Below are 26,438 nucleotides of genomic sequence, written 5' to 3'. Positions count from 1 at the left end.
TCAATAGTACATTCTGATGACATTTGAAAAATAATTCAAATATTTAAATAACTAGCATATTGATTGGTTTATTGATCGAACACTGTTCTTCTAAGAATTTTATTAGATCTTGGGAGATTTCCTCCTCTATTTCCGATACTAAATCGCACAGTTCTGCGAATAATGATGATTCGAAAATGTCGTCGTTAAAATCAAAAGAATGAGGTAGTTCGTCAATTGAGGATTCGATCTTTGTGCCTGGGAAAGTTCTTTCGTCCGTAAAGAGGGTTTTGTCAAGGGCTTGTCGCTGAAGCCAACGTAAAGTAGATGCGGCGCGATTAGCACGAGTCTTTTTACCCGCTCTATAATTACGTTTTTTTTATATTTGATCTTCTGTTTTCGCGTCTTCATGAGGCATAGAATGGTAGTAATATATCTAATTTAATAAGGGGATATTGTCAGGGAGATATTAATAAGGAAAATATACTGATGGAGATTGCATCAATGTCGTATTAATATCTTTGTTAATTTACCGCTGGATCCCGTCAATTGTATTTAGGTAGACATTAGGAGAATAGTTAAATATCTAGATAATTAGCATATTGATCAATTTCAAATAAATTGTCTGAACACTGATCTTTTAATGATTGTATCAAGTTCTTACGATGAGTTTGTTTCTGAGAAGTATCCTCTTCTATTTGTGATACTAAATCACACAGTTCTGCAATTAGTAATTGTTCTGAGAATTGGTCTTTTATTGTTTGTACTTCGTCCGTAGGATAAAATTGTTCCGGGAAATTATTTCTTTCTACTTGCGATACTAATTTGTGTAATTCCGTGATTAGTAACTGCTTTGAAGAATCAGTTTCTGAACTAAATTTATTAGATGGTTTGTCTGGCAAGAATTCTATTCCGGAGTCAGGGGAAATTCTTTTGTCTGAGATTGGTGATAACTTTGGGAAGTTGGTTCTGAGATCAAAATAATTAAGAGTTTCTTCTATTAAGGAATTGATTGAATTTGGTAGTTCGAGAGTTGATAATTCAAAGAAATTAATAGATTGGTTGATCGAAGATTCGGTCTCAATATGAGAGAGAGTTCCTTTGTTAGCTACGAGCTTATTGTCAAGATTTAGCTGAATAGATAAAATCTTCAATCTTTTTATAGTCTCTGGAGAAAAGGTAACTTTTTCACACAATTTGACGCGAGGTTTATTATCTGGTGACCGTCGCCTGAGCCAACGTAGAGTAGATGCGGCGCGGTTAGTACAAGCCTTTTTCCCAGCCCTGTGATTACGGTTATTCCGACGTGCGATCTTATGTTTTAATCCTTTCATTTATAATACCTTATAGAATATTAAAAAAATGGTTATCAATTTAATATAAGGATACTAATGAGAAGGAAGTATTGAGAGAGATTGCGGTTATTGAACCAAATCCAATTAACTAAAGAATTTATCAAAATAATATTTGTTAAATTATTGATCTCCTGGTATCATTTTATTAGAAAAAAGAGAAGTTGAGGAAAATAATCTACGTCAGGGCGGCAAGGCGCGCGACATAGACGATAGTAAAGGGTGTGGAGGAAACGATCCACGTCAGGGCGGCAAGGCGCGCGACATAGACATTGTACTTAAAGGGTGTTGATGGGAGAATGGCTTTTGGTGCGTTATTCGGTGCTCGGGGCGATGGAAATATGAGAATAAAAATGAAGGGGATTATTAGAGTAATAACAGGAGATCTGTCGTTAAGTTACAATCTATTATCTAATATTGATGTATTTTTTTATTGATAGGACAATTGGATAATGATTCAAGGAAATCTGCGCGACCTTCGAAACTTGTTCGAATTTTTATGTAATGTCTGAGTGTTAGATGATCTGTGTGATTAACAGATTCTTACCTTAAAGACAACGAACTCTTCGTAGACCTGTGATGTGCCTGGGCAGTTTCGCTCCCTCGCAAGGACCTCGGTCGTGGGGTGCTTATGGCAAAATCACTAGGTTGTACGATGCTCTGAAGTTCTTTACGAGTCTCTATGTATTTTATGCCCACTATCTGCTGTCATTTAATTCTTTATATCTCTCGTTTCTACTTCTTCTCTCTGACTCTTTCCCAAAATTTTCACTCTCACTTTTTATCTCTCTTCCTCCTCACACTATTTTCTCCTTTCTCACTGCACTCTATATTCTCTAATCTCCCTCAAATATCCACACTCACATTCTACGTGTTCCACACGTCTGCACCGGAAACGGAAGTCCTTGAAAAGAATTATTTTTGCTAATTTCTGTTTATGAAAGATATACTTAGCGTTATTTTTTTATATCTTTGAGGTCTTTTCGGATATGTATGTTCAAACGCGATCCTATGATTTTCGTGCGCGACTATTAGCAATTAAATATTTATTCTCATTTGCTATTTATCCGAAAGGGGCTGTTGAATTTAACAGGTTTTTATTTTCATTTATGTTCGCTCACGTCGACTTTATTGTGAAATACATGTTCCTTGCGAAGACGATAAATAAAAGTTATAAAATCTCTTGTAAATCAAGCAAATAAGATGTATCAAAGTGATAAGTTACGACCACGGTCTTGTATACAGGTCTTGCAACTCGGCCCAATCACGAGTGGTGGGAGTGACTCCAAGATTAAAGGCATTTTTAACTTTTAATGTTTGCACTTGACGTCGCTGCTATCGACAAATGTTTTAAAAACATAAGCAGAAAGTGCAAACAAAAGATAAACTGCATAGTTTTCGGTTTTCGCTGTGCCAGTGACATAACCGTAAACCGTTTATATTATATGATTGCAATTAATTCGCAACAATGACGAAACCGTGTTGCGTACCAAAGTATATATATATATATTCTAACTAATTCGCTCTGTTTGACCTAAATCTCTCTCTTTATTTTGATACACATCTTAGCGCTGGGACAAATAGTCCCTGTGTATTACATGTGATGTGCTCGTGCAAATGATTATCCGCTCGGCTCTGTTTCCCGACAACAACATTCCGACTCTCGAAAATAATCGCGCGTATAACAGTCCAAGAGAGGCAGTCAAAGCGTTCGTGTCGATTTTCAGCATCGTCCTTTTGATTCGATAATTTCGTATCTCTCGTCATCGAGTTATACCGCGTGGGTCATATCCTGCATAAAATTTTGGGCATGAGAAAGCCGTCGGCGCAATGGGTGCCGCGTTTGCTCACTCCGTACAACAAGCGCAACCGTGAGACCACTTCAGAGCAGTGTTTGACGGTGTTTAAGCGCAATCCGAAGGAGTTTCTCCGTCATTTCGTGACCGTCGACGAAACATGGATCCACTGGTACGCACCAGAGACTAAGGAACAGTCGAAACAGTGGACTTCACCCGGCGAACGTGCTCCGAAGAAGGCGAAGACTGTCCTATCGGCCGGCAAGGTGATGGCCACCGTTTTCTGGGATTCACAAGGTGTGATCTACATCGACTACCTGAAGAAGAGCAAAACGGTCACAGGGCTTTACTATGCCGAATTATTGGGCCGATTCGACGCCGAATTGCAGAAAAAACGGCCCCATTTGGCGAAGAAAAAAGTGCTTTTTCACCATGACAACGCACCGGCTCACACCTCCGCCGTCGCCACGGCCAAATTGGTCGAATTGCACTACGAACTGCTGCCCCATCCACCGTATTCTCCAGATTTGGCCCCGTGCGACTTTTTTTTTGTTTTCAAACTTGAAAAAGTCACTCGCCGGGCAAAAATTTTAGTCAAATGAGGAGGTCATCGCCGCCACGGAGGCCTACTTTGCAAACCTCAAAAAAACGTATTTTTCAGATAAGTTAAAGAAGTTGGAGCATATCTGGGTCAAGTATATCGAGCTAAAAGGAAACTATGTTGAGAAATAAATCGCCACTTTTCCAAAATTTTCGTTTTTCTTTTGTAGGCTAAGTACTTATCGGACCGCCCATATGTACGTACATATGTATATGTTACGACATCCCTCGATTGTACAGCTCCTTGCGCCTGTACGCCAAATGAAATCTAACTTTGTCAAGCGAACCCTTCCTTCCATCGGAGTTGCGAGACCTGTATACAAGACCGTGGTTGCGACAAAGTCGTATCAGGCCGAATGTAACCAAAACACACGCGAAGGTAAGATCCCGGAACACCGAAAATATCATTTTCGGCCTAAATATCATTTTATGTTTTAAATAATTTGATTATAAACATATATTTATAAAAGAAGTAGAAAGGTTTTTTGATATACTGCAAAATATAATAACTATTTGTTACTAAAAAAAATGTGATACAACTTATGTGATATTCCTTGTTTCGCTATCATCCTGTTATTCCTTTATAAATATGTAATTGTTAATATAATAAGGAAGTAAATAAAAGCTAACGATAAAATAAAAAATAACGTAAAGAAAAAATTATAAAAATTTGATAACTTATTAGCACTGTTATGTATTAGTGTGCCTTCAACTAGCTTTCAGCTTTCAAAAATGCATATTATGACGTTTTTTTTACATTATTTATACATAGTATTTACTGTAAGCAAGGAGACTGTCGTATTCTGATGAAATATGACGAGGTTATTGTGGGTTTTCTGCTTTTATATTTTAAAATATGTAAATAATAAATATATACTACAAAAAAGAATGATATCCATAAAAAATTTATCTTTAAAACAAAAAGTAAAAAAGGCGACAAGTTTACGCGCTCACATAAAAGTGTTATAAAAAAAGTGTTTTTAAATTTACTGTAAAAACTGCTCTAAGAAATGTCATTTTAATTTTATACAATATATTTTTACTGTACAAAATGATGAAATATTTCTAAAAAACAATAATGATATCAAAAGATTGCGACAAATAAATAAACAATCCTATAAAATCTTTTATTATTATTTTATTAAATTAATTTTTTAATAGACATTTTTATAAAAAAATGTTATTTAAAAAAACTTGGTGCTAAATTAAACAGCGCTATAAACAAAATTACATGTATACTAAAGTTAATTTCGAAATTTAGCAGCGCCAATTTTTTTGAATTTAAATGTTTTTCCAATATTATTAATAGCAGTCACTAGTGCTTAAATAGGAGTTGTAGAAATTAATCGACCAAACTAGCGAGTAAATGATTTATTCAGCTTCACGACGTTTCGACCATGTGATTGTGGTCCTTATCAAATGAAATCTGAAGATTAGAATCTGACGATCCTTCGACGGGTTATGATGTTTAATGTTTCGCTTTGCTTTATTGATTGACTTATATAGTTTTAAGAAATGTGACTGACAAAATTTATATAATAATGTGTTAACTTTAATTGAATTATTTTTATTTTACTTGATAAGGACCACAATCACATGGTCGAAACGTCTTGAAGCTGAATAAATCATTTACTCGCTAGTTTGGTCGATTAATTTCTATAACTCCTAAAATTTTTGATTCAAATATTCCGATTAAAAAATTAATTTAATAAAATAATAGATTTTATATGATAAACTCTTATTCATTAGAATAAACTTATTTATTTGTCGCAATTTTTTAGTATTATTTTTTTGGTAAATATTTAATTATTTTGTACAGTACAAATATATTATATAAAATTAAAATGTCATTTTTAGAGCAGTTTTTTTTACAATAATTTAAAAATAAATTTTTAGCTGTTTTTTTATATAACAGTTTTTCACGTGGATGTATAAACTTGTCTTTTTTTATTTTTTTTTTAAAAAGGTAACACTGTTCTAAAAATTGTCATTTTAATTTTAAACAATATATTTTTACTGTACAAAATGATTAAATATTTACCAAAAAAATTATATCGAAAAATTGCAACAAATAAATAAAAATTTATTCTATAAAATCTTTTATAATTATTTTATTAAATTAATTTTTTTAATAGAAATATTTTAACCAAACAAAATTTTATGAATATGTAATAACTCTGCGAAAAAAAATTGTACGAAGCATTTATACATTTTTTAAATGATATCTTTTTATATTTCTAAATAATCTCTCTCTCTCTCTCTCTCTCTCTCTCTCTCTCTTTCTCTCTCTCTTTCTCTCGCTCTCTTGGCACGGTCGCTCGGCTTTACGGCCCCGCGTCGGGACGTGAACGGGCGTCGGGACGACCACGTCACACTGTACACCACTTTTTCGAAGATATTTTCCCATATTTTTCCTCATTCTATATATTCGATTTTAAATATCTTATAAAGAGCTGTTAAATATGCATTTGTTATATTTGCATAGTAATATTTATAACTTTCAATATTTATAATGTTCGAAAATCGAACGTTTAAAACCTGTAAAGTAAGATTATTAGAAAATTCATGCATTACTTTCATGCCACATGCACTGCTGGTGAAGCTTTTAAATCTTCTTTGAAACACGAACGTAATCCGAAAAGAACTGAAGGTAACGATTCTACCCAGTTGGTTGTTTCGTGGCACATAATCGCTGCTTTCAAAGTTCTATGCCATCTTTCCAGAATTCCATTTGAAGCAGGATGATAAGCAGAAGTTCTAATCCTTTGGCAGCCAATTAGGTTTGTTAAAGCTTTAAATAAAGCTGCTTCAAACTGAGGACCTTGATCAGTTGTAATGCTGATAGGAGAACCAAAACGTGCTACCCAATGTGAATAAAATGTAGAAATAGTTTCAGCAAAAATTTCAGAAATAGGAACAGCTTCAGGCCATCTGGAAAAACGATCAATCATAGTAAGACAATAACGGTAATTTTGACAAATAGGAAGTGGTCCAACAATGTCTAAATGCACATGCTGAAAGCGTTGATCAGGAATTGCAATCTTAATTGGAGAATTCTTGGTGTGTCTTGAAATCTTCGCACGTTGACATGGAAGACAAGTTCGAGTCCATTCCTTCACATCTTTCTTCAAAGAAGGCCAAATGAATTTCAGTAGTAATTGTTTAGATGTCAATCTGCCGCTGGGGTGAGCGAGTCCATGAACAACATCAAAAATTCTCTTGCGTAAGAGTTTAGGAACATATGGACGAATTAATTCCGAAGAGCAATTACAATAAATAGGTATGGTTGATCCTGAAAGAATAAGTTTCTTCAACAGAAGTGAAGAATTTGAAGAAAGTAAAACTTGAAGTTCTTCATCTTCTTTCTGATAATTAGCAAGTTCTTCTAAAGAAACTATAATAGGCATTAAAATAGATTCAATTCTTGACAGAGCATCAGCAACTGAATTCATTTTTCCAGAAATATAGGTAATATTTGTAGAGAATTGAGCAATAAAGTCCAATTGTCTGATCTGTCTTGGTGACGCTTTATCCAATTTCTGACGGAAAGCAAAAATCAAAGGTTTATGATCAGTTCTGATAATCAGTTGTCTTCCTTCAACAAAATGCCTGAAATGTTTAATAGCCAAATAAATGCTAAGAAGTTCTCTATCATAAGTGCTATAATTTCTTTGAGCTTTGTCTAGTTTCTTTGAGAAAAATGCTATTGGCTTGATATCGTCGTCAATAGACTGTTCAAGTGATGCACCAACAGCAAAGTCAGAAGCATTACAAGTTAAAATAAGAGGAGCATGAGGAGCAGGATGAGAAAGGGTAGTAACTTGTAAAAGTTCTTCTTTACATGACTCGAAAGCTAATTCCGTTTCTTTAGTCCAAGAAATAATTCTTCTATCCCTCTTGCGACTGTCCTTTAAATATTCTGTTAACAGAGCTTGATGATTTGCAGCATCCTTGAGACAGCGACGATAATAATTGATAATTCCTAAGAATCTGCGTAATTCATGAAGTGTCTTAGGTTTAGGATAATCAATAATTGATTTCACTTTTTCGGATGTAGGTTTAACTCCTTGGTTAGAAACTAAGTAACCAAGAAAAGAAATCTCGCTTTTACCGAAAAGACATTTAGCGACATTGATTGTCATTCCAGCTTGTTGAAGACGATCAAAAATAATGCGTAAGTGAGCAATATGTTCTTTCTCATCTTTAGAAGCAATAAGAATGTCATCAAGATAACAAAAGGCAAAACTCAAATCATTAAGTAAAGAGTTCATGAGCCGTTGAAAAGTTTGGGCTGCGTTTCGTAAACCGAAAGGCATTACGACAAATTCAAAAAGCCCAAATGGAGTAGTGACAGCTGTTTTGTGAATATCTTCTTTAGCGACGGGTACTTGATAGTACGCTTTAACTAAGTCGATTTTAGAAAAGATATTCTTACCAAAAAGTGAAGAAGAAAAATCTTGAATATGAGGTAAGGGATAACGATCCGGGATAGTCACTGAATTGAGTGCACGATAATCACCACACAGTCTCCAAGAATTTTGTTCCTTTTTAGGTACCATATGTAGAGGGGCTGCCCAGGAGCTGCTTGAAGGCCTGCAAATTCCTTGCTCCATCATAGACTTGAATTCTTCCTTGGCAGATTTAAGTTTCTCAGGAGTAAGTCTTCTGGGAGTCGAAAATTTAGGAGAACCTTCCGTAACGATATGATGTTCAACACCATGTGTTTTTACCGAGGAAATTGGAGAAAAACGGGTGAGTCCTGGAAATTCGGTTAAAAATTTGTGGTACACAGAATCAGGAGATGTGGTAAAAATTGACAAATGTGCAACTTCTTGAATTTTTCCAGTATTCGTAAGACCGGTAACATTATCAATCAATTTCTTGTTTTTAATGTCAATTAGGAGATTAAAATGACAAAGGAAATCGGCGCCTAAAATAGGACGTTGAATATCCGCGACACAAAATTTCCATTTGAATTCTCTCCTTAAACCGAGGTTCAAAATTAAAGTTTTAGAACCGTAAGTATTAATTTGAGTACCATTTGCGGCAAAAAGTTTTAAATTAATATGCCACGGCTTCAATAAAACCTTTTTAGGTAACAACGATATATCAGCGCCCGTATCGACAAGAAAATTCAAATTTGAATGTTTGTCGAAAATAATGAGGCGATTGTTAGAAACACCGTCGTAAGCAGCCTCAGTCTTAAACGGCGTTTTTGATTTTCCTGTGAAGCCAAGAATGTTTTGGACATAGAACAAGGTAAAGTACATCGTTTAGCCTTATCACCAAACTTCTTATGGTAAAAGCAAATTGATGTATCTTTAATATCTTTATTTGATTTGTCTTTGTTACGCGATAACGATCTAAATCTTCTATTCTCTCTAGACCGGCTTTTGGAACGATCTCGACGACGAGAAACTTCAAGAGCTTCGATTCTTCGTAGCAAATCCGCGAAATCCAAAGATTTATTATTTACATTATTGGAAACTTCCGCGACTTGTAAACCGCCGTCCCGATCAGCAATTTTATCGGCTAATTCCGCAAGTTTAACAAGAGGAACATCTTCTACTACGGCTAAAGTCGTTTGAATTCTATGTGGTAAGCGTTGAAGCCAAATCATTTGCAAAACACTATCCGCTAAAGATCCTCCAGACAAATGACGAATTTCTCGAAGTAATTCCGAAGGCTTTTTATCGTTAAGTTCAATTCCAGCTAATATTTGTCTCAAACGTTTTTCCTCTGAATCCGTAAAGCGATTTATTAATATTTTCTTTAAATAATTATATTTATCTGTTTCAGGTGGATTTTCAATGACTTCAGACATGTTTACTAAGGCTTGTTCATCAAGATGACGAATAACAGAACTATATTTAATATCATCTGATCGAATTCGATAAACCGTAAACTCACTTTCAATAGAAGCAAACCAGAGTTTAGGTTGTTTATGTCAGAAAGTCGGTAGTTTTAATAAACGAAACTCATTTGAGTGAATTTGTAACATAGGATCACTCACCTGATGTCCAGTTTGAGAAGGTAAAATATTAATATTATTCGATCCAACCTGATTTGATCCGCTCGCCAAATCCATATCAATCTGTGTATCCGTACAGAGTCTAACTGGTGATCTATCGATTGGCATTTTCCTCTTGTTCCAGGAATCCGATAAAATGATTTGAGAATTTCCGTGAAGGACTAATCCGCCTCTGATGTTTCAAAGATCCGGAGAATGAATCTCTTAAAATCAGAATATCCAGCAATTCTTCCAAGCGATGATAATATTTCGCAGAAGTCTACGACGATCACTTGGCACTTATTCCGCATCAGCTTTTAAAATGCGTCGGCTTTAATATCACTTCGGTTTTAATATCACGTCGGTTTTAATATCACGTCGGCTTTAATATCACGTCGGCTTTAATATCACGTCGGCTTTAATATCACGTCGGCTTTAATATCACGTCGGGGTCACCAAAAATGTAGCGACTTATGAATAAATTCACCAGATCTTTTAAGAAAGTAATGTTTATTCATTGAATGTATAAAGCGAAAGAACAAAAAGAATTAATATGTAACAAATAAATGAATGAATGTGTTGTTATGGAAATATTGATTTTTCTTAAAAACATTATGTATATTAATGAATTGAAGTTATTACAAATGTATAAAGATGTAAAAAGTGTAAAAGTGCAGTGAAAAGTGTAAGGTGTAATAAAAGTGTAGAGTGTAAATGAAAGGTGTGGATGATGAATGCTACATCTGTTGCGATACTGGCACCATCGGGCAGTGAGGCTAAGTACTTATCGGACCGTCCTCGTATATTCATTGATGTATTTCATATCCTATTGCCAACCCATGTAGAATCCTATGAAAAATTAATCATTGCAAACCCATGCAGAATCTTAGGCAAAATTAACCATTGCAAACCCATGTAGAATCGTACCCATTGTAAACCTATGTGGAATCCTATGAAAAATTAACCATTGCAAACCCATGTAGAATCCTATGAAAAATTAACCATTGCAAACCCATGTAGAATTGTATTAAAAATTATCCATTGCAAACTTATGTAGAATCTTACATTGCAAACCCATGTACAATAGAATTGTATGAAAAATTATCTATTATAAACCCATGTACAATCGTAACAAAAGTAATGAAATAAAAAAAAAATTGCGACAAGTGAAAGTAGAAACTTGTACCAGTGGAAAATTAAAGTTGCAGACATATATATAGTCGTATAATGAATCAGTAAAAATTTAAATTTGCAAATGTAGAATCGTACCATAAAAAAACTTATCTTCTAAAAAAAAAGATAAACAAGATGCCAAGTCCATTAATATAAAATAAAAAGAAATAAAAAAATTGTAGTTAAAAAAACTGGGCGCGCTGCTAAATAATATTCTAATGATATTAAAATTAAATTGTTATTTTTAAACTCATTGCAGTTAAAATATGTTTTGTGTTTAAATTAATTAATGTTACTTTAAGGTGCTAAATAATATTCTAATGATATTAAAATTAAATTGTTATTTTTAAACTCATTGCAGTTAAAACATGTTTTGTGTTTAAATTAATTAATGTTACTTTAAGGTGCATTGTAATTTTGAAACTTAGCAGCGCGCCCAGTTTTTTTAACTACAATTTTTTTATTTCTTTTTATTTTATATTAATTGACTTGGCATCTTGTTTATCTTTTTTTTTAAAAGATAAGTTTTTTTATGGTACGATTCTACATTTGCAAATTTAAATTTTTACTGATTCATTATACGACTATATATATGTCTGCAACTTTAATTTTCCACTGGTACAAGTTTCTACTTTCACTTGTCGCAATTTTTTTTTTATTTCATTATTTTTGTTACGATTGTACATGGGTTTATAATCGATAATTTTTCATACAATTCTATTGTACATGGGTTTGCAATGTAGGATTCTACATAAGTTTGCAATGGATAATTTTTAATACAATTCTACATGGGTTTGCAATGGTTAATTTTTCATAGGATTCTACATGGGTTTGCAATGGTTAATTTTTCATAGGATTCCACATAGGTTTACAATGGGTACGATTCTACATGGGTTTGCAATGGTTAATTTTGCCTAGGATTCTACATGGGTTTGCAATGATTAATTTTTCATAGGATTCTACATGGGTTTGCAATAGGATAGGATTCTACATGGGTTTGCAATAAATAATTTTTGTTAATGGCGTGCCCTTAACTGGTCGCCTTTTTTTACCTTTTTTTAAAGGTGAGTTTTTAGAGATTATATCATTCATTTTTGTATATGATATAATAACATTACCGCAATGCCATGACTGTGTATGTTTTACTGTTTAGACGTTTTGATGCTTTAATCAAAGATACTTGATTCTATATATATGTTTATACATAATTTAAGAAATATTTTCAATATGTTAAATCATTTCTTTCCTTATTTGCAAACATGTTTCAAATAATATTTGATATCATAGCTTTAAAAGATATGTATTAGAACACGTATTATCATATTAGCACAAATGCGTAATATCATATACGATAAATATAAAATATATTTTATTACTGCATATATTACTTTAATGCAGTTTACTTTATAAAGTATCTCGTTCGAGCACTCGTTATTTGGGATCATATTATTGCTTTATATGATAATATAATATAATTGTGTAAATGATATTTTATTGTACCGTATGATCATATAATTTTAATTGATCAAGTAAAATATAAAAAAATATTTTTCTTATTAAATATATATTGTACATATATATATATATATATATATATATATATATATATATATAATTAGACTTAAAAGCTTGATTTGAATTACTAATATTTATCACGAACATCTGTTTAAGAGAGTTATGCCGGAATATAATTCTGTGATATGATCTATATTAATTTGATCAATTTTTTTTAAATAATATAGTAATAAATATTAATAAATATAATAAATATTAATTAATAAATATTAATAGATATTAATTAATTTATAATTTTATAGTATATAAAACTGAAGATATAAAGAAAATGGAATACAAATAAATATTTTTTTCCGTCAAGCTATCACTACATTTTGCACATGTCTAGTGGATTTTAGTAATTATCTTAATTATTTTATATCATATTAATATAATCATTTTTGTTATTATATTGACTTTTAATTTAATCATCCCTTTTATGAATCAAAATTTTGCAATGTAAAAATACGAACATAACGTTGAATAGTAAATCGTAAAAAAATTAAATGTGAACTTGTATGCATGTATGTGTATTGCTATTTTTCATAAATATTTAAGTGATCACAAATTTTGTTTGTAACAGCTCTTTTCTCAAAACTCGACACATAAGCCTGAATAATACCTTTTTTCAACAATAGAAACTATATTATAGTGAATAAAGGAATACGCAAAAATTTTGTATAATGATATGTATTATGTATTATACATAATTATTCAAAAACGTTTGTTACAACATTTTATACTTTTCCGTCTTAAGAGAATATATATATATTTATTAAACAAAGTTGTATTTTGTACGTCCTGTTTACCTTAAAATATCATAGAGATTAATTTAATAATCTTGTCACATTCTGTTGTAATTAAATATTCGTTATTATTAAGTCAATTACAATCGTGGTCATTTTAATATAATTAATTTTCAATTCTCACTCCTTTACAATTGATACTGATTTTCGTTGGCCTACTGAAATTCTTCATTTCTAAGTGCAGCCAAAAATTTGCCACATATATGCTAGCATGGTTCGGTGATAGCAGAGTGTATACATATTTACTAGTAAAACCTGTAAGTTTTCCCGCGTATTTATATTTTGTAGCAATCAAGCAAATATGATCAAATTTCTCAGCAGACAAATTATATTCTTTCAACAATCGTTGATTATTTGCAATGCATGACGTGACTTGATCACGCTGAAAAAATATTAGTTATAAAACAGATGTAGTTCCTATTAGTTAATTATGTATTGCAGAATCATGCAAACGCAGCAAGACTAAAGAATATAATATAATAAATTGAATAATATAATTGTTCAATAAAAAAAACCACTGAATTAATGTCAGCAGAAGGCTCTTGATGTAATTGGACTTGTCTGATGATATTACTTAGTGAATAAAGTTTATTATACATATCTACTGGCAAGCAGCAAAGAAGAGAAAGAAGAAAGGAAGACCGATGGGGGGAATGATCATGGGGGTAAAGGAGGAGAGGGGAAGGATAAAAGTATCAGGAATGGGAGAAAAGGCGGAGGGAATAATGATGGCGGATTTAGAGGTAGGAAGAGAGAAGTGGAGGGTAATAGGTATATACATTAACGGGGACATGGAAAGGAAAATGGAGGAAATGAAGGAATGGATGGAAGAGAAAGAAGAAGACAAATGGACGATTTTAGGAGGAGATTTCAACGCAAGGACAGGTAGAAGGGGGGAGTGATAGGAGGAGAGGAGGAAGAGGAAAGAAGATCGAAGGACAAGAAGGTAAATGAGGATGGGAGGAAGTTGATAAAAGAGCTAGAAGAAGTGGGATGGGGAATTTTTAACGGAGGGATTAGAGGGGATAGGGAGGGGGAGTACACATATACAGGAGGAAGAGGGGAATCGGTGATAGACTATGTGGTGGGAGAGGATAGAGTAAAGGAAAAGATAAAGAGAATGGAGGTGGGAGATAACATAGAGTCGGACCATCACCCTTTGATTGTAACGTTAGAAAGAAGAGGAGGTGCTAAAAAGGGGAAAAGGAAGGAAGGAAAAGGAATAAGAAAAAAGGGGAGATGGACGAAGAGGGGAGGAGAAAGAATAAGAGAGGAAATAGAATGGGGAGAGGGGTGGAAAGAGGGAATAGAAGAGGAGCTAGAGGAAAAAATAGGAAGGATAGAAGAGGAATTGAGAGAAGGAGAAAAAGAGAGTGGAGAAGGAAAAAAGAAAGGGTGGTGGGATGAGGAATGTGAGGAGAAGAGGAAAGAAGTGAGGAGAAAGCTAAGGGAATGGAGGAAGAAAGGAGGAGGAGGAGAAGGATACAGAAAAGAAAGGGCAGAATATAAGCTAATGTGTAAAGGAAAAAGGGAGGAGGAGAGGATAAGATGGTACAAGGAAGCGATAGAGGCAAGAACGGAAGGAGAGGTATGGAAAATTATAAACAGGGAAAGGAAGAAGAGAGAAGGAGTGAATGAGGAGATAAAAGCGGAGGAGTGGAAGGAATATTTCATGGACTTATTGGGAGGGGTAGAGGTTAAAGTTGTAAGAGGAGGAAAAGAGAAAAGGGAGAGGGATGAGGAGCAGGAGATAAGCAGGGGGGAAGTAAAGAGGATATTGGGAAAATTGAAGAAAGGAAAAGCAGCGGGGGAGGATGGGATACCGAGTGAGGTATGGAAATATGGAGGAGAGAGGGTAGAAGAGTGGGTATGGGAAATGTGCAACAGAGTCTGGAGAGGGGAAGGATGGCCGGAGAGGTGGAAAGAGGGGATAATAGTACCACTGTTAAAAAAGGGAACGGGGAATAGGGTGGAAAACTACAGAGAGGTGACTTTGATGCCAACGTTATATAAGGTGTATGTGGGGATTCTAACAGAAAGGTTAAAGGAGGAAATAGAGAGGGGGAATATGTTGCCGGAGAGTCAAACAGGCTTTAGGAAGGGAATGGGGGTGATTGACAGTATATATGTGCTAAACTACCTGATCAATAAAAAAGTGAAGAAGAAGGGAGGTAAGGTAGTAGCGGCCTTCATAGATCTGAAGGCGGCGTTTGACTCAGTGGATAGGGAGGTGTTAATGGAGGCGATGAGGAAGAGGGGGGTAAGAGAAGGGTTAAGTAGCAGGATAGAAGAGGTATACAAGGAAACGAGGAGTAAAGTAAGAGCGGGGAAGGAGGAAGGAGAAAAATTCTGGACGGCAAGGGGTGTGAGGCAAGGTTGTCCAATGAGCCCACACTTGTTCAATTTGTTGATAGCGGATATAGAGGAAGTGCTGAAAAAAGGAGGCTGGGGAGGAGTAAAGTTGGGAGGGGAAAAAGTGCACTGCTTGGCATATGCGGATGACATGGTGTTGTTGGCGGAGGAGGAGGAGGGGATGATACATATGTTGGGGAAAATGGAAAATTACATGGATAAAAAAAGGCTAGAGGTAAATGTGGATAAGACAAAAATAATGAGGTTTAGAAAGGGGGGAGGAAGAATGAGGAAAATGGAGTGGAGATGGAAAGGGAAAAAATTAGAGGAAGTGAAAGAGTTCAAGTATCTAGGATATAAGTTACAAAGGAATGGAGGACAGGAGGCGCAGGTGAGGGACAGAGTGAGGAAAGCAGGAGCGGTGATGAGACAAGTATGGGGTATGGGAAAGAGAAGATTTGCAGGAGACTGGATGAAAAGAGTATGGTTAATGGAAAGGTTGGTGGGAACGGTGATGGAGTATGGGGCGGAAATATGGGGGTGGAAGGAGAGGAGAGAAGTAGAGGCAATGCAGGAAAGATGGATTAGGTGGACGTTAGGAGTAGATTGGTGTACGCCGGGGTATATGGTAAGAGAAGAGATAGGAAAGGATTAATTCAGGATAAGAGCAGGAAGAAGAGCGATAGGGTATGAGAGAAAATTAGAGGAGGGAATGGGAGGAAGTTTAGCGAGGAAATGCTATGAGGAGATGAAGGAGAGGGTAAAGGAAGGAAAGGAGAAAACGGTGTGGGAGGAAGAGAGGGCAAAATTTTTTGAAGGAAGGGGGATAGAAGAGAGGGAGATGGAGGAAAAAAAAAAAGGGGGGAGGAAGTATATGAGGGATGGGAGCAGAAGGACAGAGAAAAGCAAAAGGAGGAAAGATGGGAGAAGATAAGAGAGTCGAGATACAATAGATGGTATGGAGAATGGAAGGAGGAGGGTTTACCGGAATACTTGAGAAAGGGATGGGGGGAAAGCAGATGGAGAAGGATAGTGAGGTATAGAATGAACAATGAAATGAGGGGGGCGAGATACTGAGAAGAGGGGAAAAGAAGATGCAGACTATGTGGGATGGAAGATAAAACTTGGGAACATGTAATAGGAGAATGTGGGGGAGAGGGGAATAAGGGAAACTGGTGGGAAAAAATGAGGGAAATACTGCAAGAAGGAGGAGAGGGAGAAGGGTGGATGAGGGAATTAGAGAAAAAGAGGATGGAGGGGAGGGTGGAAGGGGAAGAGGAGGAAGGAGGTATGAGGAGAATGTGTGAAAGTATGAATGAGGTGTTGGGGAATGTATGGGGAACTGGAAGCCGAGGCGAAGCGAGGAATAGGTTAGGGACAGCTCTTTCTCTCTCTTAATTAGTAAATAGGTAGATTAAGTTAGAGATAAGATAATTGTTAAGATAGATGTAAGAGTAGAATGTAAGAGTAGTCTATAAGTTAAGATTGTAAGAAATTTGTAAGGTTTGGGTACGCTCCTCAAAAGCGCCTTTAATCCCTGAGGGGGCAAATAAAGTATTGAATGAATGAATGAATGAATACATATCTACTGTCGCGAGTTCTAATCTATTTAATATAGAATTAAAATCGAGAGCATTATCGTTTAGCTTTTCCATTTGCTTTATTTGCTTATATACATCTTGGCAAAAATTTGAGTCGATTAGTAGAATATCCATTTCTTCCATACGCGTGGATTCTATATAATTACAACTAATATGTAACATGACATTGTAGGGAATGTAACCTACATACATGTTACATGCAAAGAGGTTACATGTCATCAAATCTGACATCTGATCTGACACATATACCTAACATCATGGATCATGGAACGACATACTATCGCCGTCTGTTGTAAAACGTGCGAGATGGACATTTCCAATACATGAATAGATATTCATGTGTTGTGTACGTGTGATATATGTGTGCGCATGTGTTGTATACGTGTGAATACGTGTAGCACGATACTACTATGTTTGCGTGGTCGAAAATGATGACGGGGACGTTTCTTAAAAGAAATTTTTCATATTTCGACTTTGCAATTATATATCTCTGCTTACAAATCACGTAGAGCAGAAATAAAGACACTTTTATTATATAATTCAAACTCAATCTATCGATTAAGTCTAGTATAAACTCGATTGCTTTATCCGTTATTGAGAATTCGAAATATTATAAAGACTCAAATGTCCGATTCGCGTTAAGATACACGGTGTCTCGGCTACGCCCTTAACTGGTCGCGAGACACTACCGTGTCTCTTGATCTCCGATTTTTTATCTCTCTCTTTCTCTCTGTTTTGTTCTCTGATTAATTTTTAGAATCACAATAGAGGCTGTGTAAAATTATATATCTTTCGATCTCGCAAAAATGATATAATGATATCTTTTCGTGTGTTTCTAAGTACGTACATATGTATCTGTGACGCGAGTTTTGCAACGAGATACGCATACCATCGTCGATAAAATCGATCATTTGTTAAAGACAGATATTTTTTTAAGAACAAGCAAGCTCGAAATGAGCGAAAGGAAAATATGCAGTTCTGCGACCGAAATCCGTTCTCCATTTCATTAAGTGCATGTTACCTCTTTCGATGCAGTTTCGCTGCATCCAGGTGATTCATATCTTCATTCAGTAAGTAAATTTTTGCACCGATTACGCTGTTTCGAAAGTAATGCACTATATTGAAATTTCTGTAGTCAAATCCGAAGTCTTTATTATTCTCGGGTGACAGATCATCGAAGAAATGTTGTACTTTCCTATTCGTAAATTGCCATTCATGCGTCAAAAAAAAAACGCTAGAGCACTGTTTGCGCAATAGACCTTCCTCTGCAATTTTAATAGCCTAAAAGAAAAGAGTACTTTGCTAAATATTTTTTTTTACATTTACATATACTTAAAGATTTCACTTCTTGTTATAAAATAAATAAATAAGATATATATGTATATACAATGTTCATAAACTTTTCCTAATCTATAAAATAAAGCTTACATGGGACGTGCACGGAATAATTTTAGGATTGAGTCTATGAAAAGTGCAGGCAAGATATGCATAATAAGTACAACTAAATAGTAAAACAAACGGCTATTAGTTGTAGTTATGCCTGGGGACCAAATAATGTTTTCCAAAGGTACTTCTTCAGCGAGTTTAAATTCCAGTTCAATCAGATGCTTTATGTTTATCCCTTTTACATCATGTCCCGAACAGTTATAAACATGAATCGTATTGTCTTCGGTAAAGCTGAATAAAAAAATAATGTCATTAATGTAATATCAGTGTGATAGATATAGACAAAATAATGTAAACACCTGTGAAAAATATTTGTTTATTAATAAGATGTTGGCTACCATTTGCCATTAATTCTTGGAATTCTTGGAAGAGAACATATTTTATTTGAATAGTCTCTATTAAAATGTTGTTCCATTCTTTTATCTGCCTTTAAAGTTTCTCTTTTTCAAAATTGCCTACAGTCTGATGATATTAGATTATTCTGATGATATTAAATTATTAAGAAAAATTGAAGCTGTATTAAAGACAAATTGTGGTTCAAGATCATATTAATAAACAAATGTAGTGTATTTTTCACAGATGTTCACATTATTTTGTCTGACCTCTGTATATTTACTTAGAGCTTTAGAAAATAACAAGATTGATAGACGATTTTATTATGTGTAAAGCACATATATGCATACGTTTTGATTCCACGTTTTCACGCCACTATTAACATTGTCTTAATGGCTACGTCAACAGGCATAAAATTCGATGTAACGATAGGATCCCCGATAAACACAACACGAAGAATACCTTTGCCGCCGCCAATCAACATTCCAACAGGACCGTTAAAATTGTCTAGCCAGCCTTTTACTGGATCAAACGCTGTAGAGATAACTAAAGAAAGAAAAAATCCTATATAATCCATCATTATTTTATCTATTTTTATATCGTTTCTTGGCAAAATAATTTTATTATTCAACTATAATTTTTTAAAACCACAATCTCCACTTGATTCCTCTTGACCATATAATTTTTTATTTTAATTGTGACACTGTAGCCAGCCTTTTACTGGATCAAATGCTGTAGAAATGACTAAAGAAAGAAAAATCCTATATAATCCATCATTATTTTATCTATTTTTATATCGTTTCTTGGCAGAATAATTTTTTATTTTAATTGTAACACCTAAATATTACAATCATCTGCTTTGTATACTCTTTTAAACAGATTCCTTTGAACAATTCAAATTCTAATTTTGATTCCAAAACCATCGTGAAAGTGTTACGTGCCTATGGATGGACGAACGATGACGCAAGGCAATGACTTTGAATAGTCGCTTACAACTTGCTCCGCCAATCTTTTTGTGAAAGTATACGTGTTTGGCATCGTTCCCAGATATCTAAAAGTGAACGTGAACGTATTTTAAGAGACAAAATGGACGCTATGCGGTGTTCATTAACTCTTACTTTGCTGCAAACGTGTTCAAAATATGCTCGTCAAAATGTTCGGCGCCGTTAATCACTTCTCTCCAATCCAAATCTGATGGATAAAGTGTCACATCAACCACTGGCTTGTCTGTTTGCGTATACGTAGAACTGACGTGTAGGAAAACCTTGAATCATTTACGCACAAATTAAATATTATACAAGAAAAATACATATATAAATTATGAAATTTATTTTTGATAACACATGATAACACATGAAAGATTTTATTACTCAAAATTATATTTAAGTGAAATTAATTTAATCTCATATATTTCACTTATTTGTATAAATACTGCAACAATTTTGATCTTAAAAATTGATAGGTAAAAAATATATATACTACGAGTTTTTTCATTTTTTCGGCTAAAATGCAAATATCCCGCGTTGACCTAGTATTGTTGAAAACAGCTTCACGTAAACTTTCATCAAATCGAACAGAAGCCGCGACATGGAAAATTATAGACACTCTTTCGATCAACATTTCTCTATCGATCGGTTGCAATCCTAAGCCCTCAAGACTTACATCACCGTGAATTGGCAATTAATTTATTAAAAGCAGATGGTCGCTCACTTCGCAAAACGTCAAAAAGCTAAAACAATCGTCAATAATTAGTAATATATTCTATATTGCAATTTTGATTTTACGATTTCAATCATTTTATTTATATTTCATCCCAAGAGGATTTCTTAGTTAGGAGAAAGGGAATTTTTTAAAGCGAAAAATTATAATAAAATAATTCTCTTTAAATAAGAAAGGAAGATGATCTTCTTTATCACTCTCTTTTTATAAAAATGTATTTTCAACAATTTTTGAAAGCTGCTCTTTAAAGATTATAAACTGCTCATTAGAAATTATATATGAAGTTTTTATAAACTTTTGAATAAAATTTTAAATTTTGTCGCATTTACAAGTTATAACAATTTTTTTATAGATTATTTAACCGTTGCTCAAAAACATATATACATGTTTATTTTTTATAACTTTACCTTGTTATCCAACATTTTTTTCAGTTTTTCGTTTATGTTCAGTCCCTTCTTCGGTCTGATCAAAACAAAAATTTCACCAACATCGGGACAAGATCGCAGTAACTTTTCACATAGCGCTTTGCCTATAAATCCTGTACCGCCCGAAATTAAAATGCTACGACCTGCATAAAATGCAGGTATAAACGTATTTGGTGCACCTTTGTTCATGTCTATAAATGCAACTACTTCCGATAAGACGAATAAAGTATAAAAAGATAATGTGTTTAGTTATAAAACTGTAACAAAAATAGCAAGATTTGATTTAAATGTTAATTTTTAAAATCAAGAAAAACATATAAAGTAAAATTATTTTAAACATAAGCCAAACGATTGAATTTGAAACGAGAGTCGAAGTACTTCGTCTTCGATAAAAGATGGAAACGTGAATGAGCACAATGAATTTTGTGAACAGGAAATGACATAAAAATTATTTAATGGTAATGATATGCCAAAGATGTTCAAAGAAGCAAGTTCTTCCATATTCATGTGTTTATATATATCATGTTTATATATATCTATATATATAAGTATATCCGTCCGTCTGTATGTATGTACGCGAACTACTTCCGCATTTGCGAAAATTATTCTGCCAAGAAACGATATAGAAATTGTAGGCGATTATATGTTTTGTATTATTTTGCACACGTGTCCTAACCGTGATGCGTGAGATCACTTTGCGCATGATCATCGAATGATTCCGTTTCGCGACAGCATGTATATCAAGCGAGAGAGTCGTATTAGAAACATCGACCGAGACACATGTGTATTATTATTTTTGAGTTGACCTACCTGCCTCGGGTTAATATCGAGTATAGTAAGTGCTTATATAAACTGTATCCATATATCAAATACATCCTGACGAGCTCTTTATTTTATTTTATTTTTAATTTTATTCATGTTCTGAAAACCCCCACAAAATTCAGAAGTGGGATTCAACAGTGAATCTATAATTTCGGTCGATGAATCTTCTCGGCCTGCAGGTAGAAGAACTCCGGTCCGCGCTTTATTGAGAATTTTGACGCGTGTAATTGCGACACCTTTAAAAAAAGGTAAAAAAAGGCGACCAGTTAAGGGCACGCCATTAACAAAAATTATCCATTGCAAACCCATGTAGAATCCTATCCTATTGCAAACCCATGTAGAATCATATGAAAAATTAATTATTGCAAACCCATGTAGAATCCTAGGCAAAATTAACCATTGCAAACCCATGTAGAATTGTACCCATTGCAAACCTATGTAGAATCCTATGAAAAATTAACCATTGCAAACTCATGTAGAATCCTATGAAAAATTAACCATTGCAAACCCATGTAGAATTGTATTAAAAATTATCCATTGCAAACTTATGTAGAATCCTACATTGCAAACCCATGTACAATAGAATTGTATGAAAAACTATCGATTATAAACCCATGTACAATCGTAACAAAAGTAATAAAATAAAAAAAAAATTGCGCCAAGTGAAAGTAGAAACTTGTACCAGTGGAAAATTAAAGTTGCAGACATATATAGAGTCGTATAATGAATCAGTAAAAATTTAAATTTGCAAATGTAGAATCGTACCATAAAAAAACTTATCTTTTAAAAAAAAGATAAACAAGATGCCAAGTCCATTAATATAAAATAAAAAGAAATAAAAAAATTGTAGTTAAAAAAACTGGGCGCGCTGCTAAATAATATTCTAATGATATTAAAATTAATTTGTTATTTTTAAACTCATTGCAGTTAAAATATGTTTTGTGTTTAAATTAATTAATGTTACTTTAAGGTGTTAAATAATATTCTAATGATATTAAAATTAAATTGTTATTTTTAAACTCATTGCAGTTAAAATATGTTTTGTGTTTAAATTAATTAATGTTACTTTAAGGTGCTAAATAATATTCTAATGATATTAAAATTAAATTGTTATTTTTAAACTCATTGCAGTTAAAATATGTTTTGTGTTTAAATTAATTAATGTTACTTTAAGGTGCATTGTAATTTTGAAACTTAGCAGCGCGCCCAGTTTTTTTAACTACAATTTTTTTATTTCTTTTTATTTTATATTAATGGACTTGGCATCTTGTTTATCTTTTTTTTTCAAAAGATAAGTTTTTTTATGGTACGATTCTACATTTGCAAATTTAAATTTTTACTGATTCATTATACGACTATATATATGTCTGCAACTTTAATTTTCCACTGGTACAAGTTTCTACTTTCACTTGTCGCGATTTTTTTTTTATTTCATTACTTTTGTTACGATTGTACATGGGTTTATAATCGATAATTTTTCATACAATTCTATTGTACATGGGTTTGCAATGTAGGATTCTACATAAGTTTGCAATGGATAATTTTTAATACAATTCTACATGGGTTTGCAATGGTTAATTTTTCATAGGATTCTACATGGGTTTGCAATGGTTAATTTTTCATAGGATTCCACATAGGTTTGCAATGGGTACGATTCTACATGGGTTTGCAATGGTTAATTTTGCCTAGGACTCTATATGGGTTTGCAATGATTAATTTTTCATAGGATTCTACATGGGTTTGCAATAGGATAGGATTCTACATGGGTTTGCAATAAATAATTTTTGTTAATGGCGTGCCCTTAACTGGTCGCCCTTTTTTACCTTTTTTAAAGGTGAGTTTTTAGAGATTATATCATTCATTTTTGTATATGATATAATAACATTACCGCAATGCCATGACTCTGTGTATGTTTTACTGTTTAGACGTTTTGATGCTTTAATCAAAGATACTTGATTCTATATATATGTTTACACATAATTTAAGAAATATTTTCAATATCTTAAATCATTTATTTCCTTATTTGCAAACATGTTTCAAATAATATTTGATATCATAGCTTTAAAAGATATGTATTAGAACACGTATTATCATATTAGCACAAATGCGTAATATCATATACGATAAATATAAAATATATTTTATTACTGCATATATTACTTTAATGCAGTTTACTTTATAAAGTATCTCGTTCGAGTACTCGTTATTTGGGATCATATTATTGCTTTATATGATAATATAATTGTGTAAATGATATTTTATTGTACCGTATGATCATATAATTTTAATTGATCAAGTAAAATATAAAAAATATTTTTCTTATTAAATATATATATATATATATATATATTTATGTATGTATATATATATATTTATATATATATAAGGGTGTCCTGCAACTAATGTCCACAGTAAAACTTATACTATTTGTATTCTTGAGATTATTTTAAAAATAAACATGATTTTGAAATTTTCAAGATTTTCTATTTCTATAAATTTTTTGCGATATTCTAATGATACCCCCTTTATTCTTATTTAACATTTATGGGGTTCAATTTTTATAAAATTTTTTTACACAAATAAAAATATATATATAATTTCGAAAAATAATTTTTGAAAAATAAAGCAGTCTCTTGCTTACTTTAAATATTGTAGTTGTTAGTAGTAGAAATATAGTAGTAATAAATAGTAGTTACAATAGTACAATAGTAGTAATAATTGTTATAAAGTTGCAGTAGTAACAAAAAAAGATGTTTCATGCCAAAGACGATCTATTCGTCTGCTAGTTGTTTTTAAAATATCTTTTCCCAGAACGATTTGCATGTGCTCTCTGGAAAAAGATATTTTATATCGGAGACGATATATTTGCCTGCTAATTGTTTCTAAAATATCTTCTCCCAGAACGATTTGCATGTGCGCTCTGGAAAAAGATATTTTATATTAAAGACGATTTATTTGCCTGCTAATTATTTCTAAAATATCTTCTCTTCTCCCAGAACGATTTGCATATGCGTTCTGGTTATTAAAAAAGATATGTTATACCAGAAACGATATATTCGTCTGCTAGTTGCTTCTAAAAATATCTTCTTCCAGAACGATTTGCATGTGCGTTCTGGTTATTTATAAAAAGATATTTTATACCAGAGACGATATATTCGTCTGCTAGTTGCTTTTAAAAATATTTTCTCCCAGAACGATTTGCATGTGCGTTCTGGTTATTTATAAAAAGATATTTTATACCAGAAACGATATATTCGTCTGCTAGTTGCTTCTAAAAATATCTTCTCCCAGCACAATTTGCATGAGTTAGTACCCACGATGCAATGCCTGGAGTCAAATTCAAATACAGGTCCGTGTAGTAAAAACGTCTGATATAAAATATCTTTTTCCAGAGCGCACATGCAAATCGTTCTGGGAGAAGATATTTTTAAAAGCAACTAGTAGACGAATATATCGTCTCTCTCTGGTATAAAATATATCGAATTTTGCAAAGATAACAATTATTTTGTTATCTCGAGAATAGCCCTCTGGATATAAATTGTATCCAAAAGCATGTCTCAAGAGCGTCGCATTTTCCACTTTTCTCATATGTGGAATGAACTTTAGAGATCATTCAATAATCATATGAAAGAAATCAAGTGCCAATTTAAAGATTGGAAACTCATAAAAACTAAAACCAAAGGCCAAAAGGAAAATGACTCTAGGAACAGCACATATAAGAATACTAGCAATGAATCGATTTTCAAAAATCGTTGGAATTATTCTCAGATATGATAGATTCTAAAGTTAGTATTCAAAAAGTGTCGCCTTTTTCTAAATAATAAAAATTTATCAAATCAATAATTTGTTATATTCCAATACATATCGTTGCAAAAAGACGCCTCAATGCAAATGTTTCGTTTGCTATAATCGGACAAAAAAAAACATTTTGTGGCTGCGTTCTCACGGGAATGGGCGATGATGGAAGGGCCTATTCTATCCTTGATATTTTAAAAAATATATAATATTTTTTCATTATCGAGTTACATATAATTATCAATATAATTACTTATTATTCACATGTGTGTGTATGAATATATTTACTGAGCATTCACATGTTTGTGTATAAATATATTTACTGAGTGTTCTAAATAAAACGTTACAATTTTTTATTTCTAAAAGTATAATTTTTAGAAAATAATGCTGCAAATAAAAGTTCCAGTATTTCAACAGAGATATACATACTTTGATCTTACAGAAATGTTTGTAGAAGGCAATTTTCAATATCATTAGTAAAAAAATGTAATATGTTGAACACAATAAAATTGTTTTTTTTTTGGACATGCATGTAAATTTATAATATATGGAAACTGCCGAAATCTATTACTTTGATCTAATTGTACACCGAAATTTTCACCTAAACTTGAAAAATCCAAAATTTCTCGTTCCCCTCTCCGCGTGACGTTATTCTCTCGCACTGCACTAAAAGTC

General features: G+C 33.0%; 2 long non-coding RNA genes and 1 pseudogene across 3 annotated transcripts in view; 1 reads left to right on the top strand and 2 right to left on the bottom strand.

The window, feature by feature from the left end:
• LOC146723817 (uncharacterized) overlaps positions 1-10,068 on the bottom strand; it is a 135,485-nt gene extending 125,417 nt beyond the window's left edge. The window contains exon 1 of the long non-coding RNA XR_014924338.1: positions 9,741-10,068. This is a non-coding gene — a long non-coding RNA (uncharacterized LOC146723817). The remainder of the gene's footprint in view (positions 1-9,740) is intronic.
• Positions 8,383-8,873, top strand: LOC146723818 (uncharacterized). Its single transcript, XR_014924344.1, has 3 exons — positions 8,383-8,479; positions 8,574-8,745; positions 8,823-8,873. It is a non-coding gene; the product is annotated as an uncharacterized LOC146723818 (long non-coding RNA).
• An 8,096-nt stretch (positions 10,069-18,164) lies between the features above and the next one.
• LOC114938684 (fatty acyl-CoA reductase 1-like) lies at positions 18,165-21,565 on the bottom strand (annotated as a pseudogene). The gene is made up of 7 exons (XR_014924337.1): positions 21,129-21,565; positions 20,482-20,731; positions 20,121-20,266; positions 19,944-20,053; positions 19,353-19,548; positions 18,652-18,900; positions 18,165-18,504 (listed from the first exon to the last, which is right to left on the bottom strand). The product of XR_014924337.1 is annotated as a fatty acyl-CoA reductase 1-like (transcript).
• Between the last annotated feature and the right edge of the window lie 4,873 nt (positions 21,566-26,438).

This window comes from Nylanderia fulva, unplaced genomic scaffold (assembly GCF_048542155.1).
Source record: "Nylanderia fulva isolate GAGA-0341 unplaced genomic scaffold, ASM4854215v1 Scaffold166, whole genome shotgun sequence".
In the NCBI taxonomy this organism is placed as follows: Eukaryota; Metazoa; Arthropoda; class Insecta; order Hymenoptera; family Formicidae; genus Nylanderia; species Nylanderia fulva.
The sequence above is the reverse complement of the archived record's forward strand: the minus strand, read 5'-3'. Positions and strand labels throughout refer to the sequence as shown.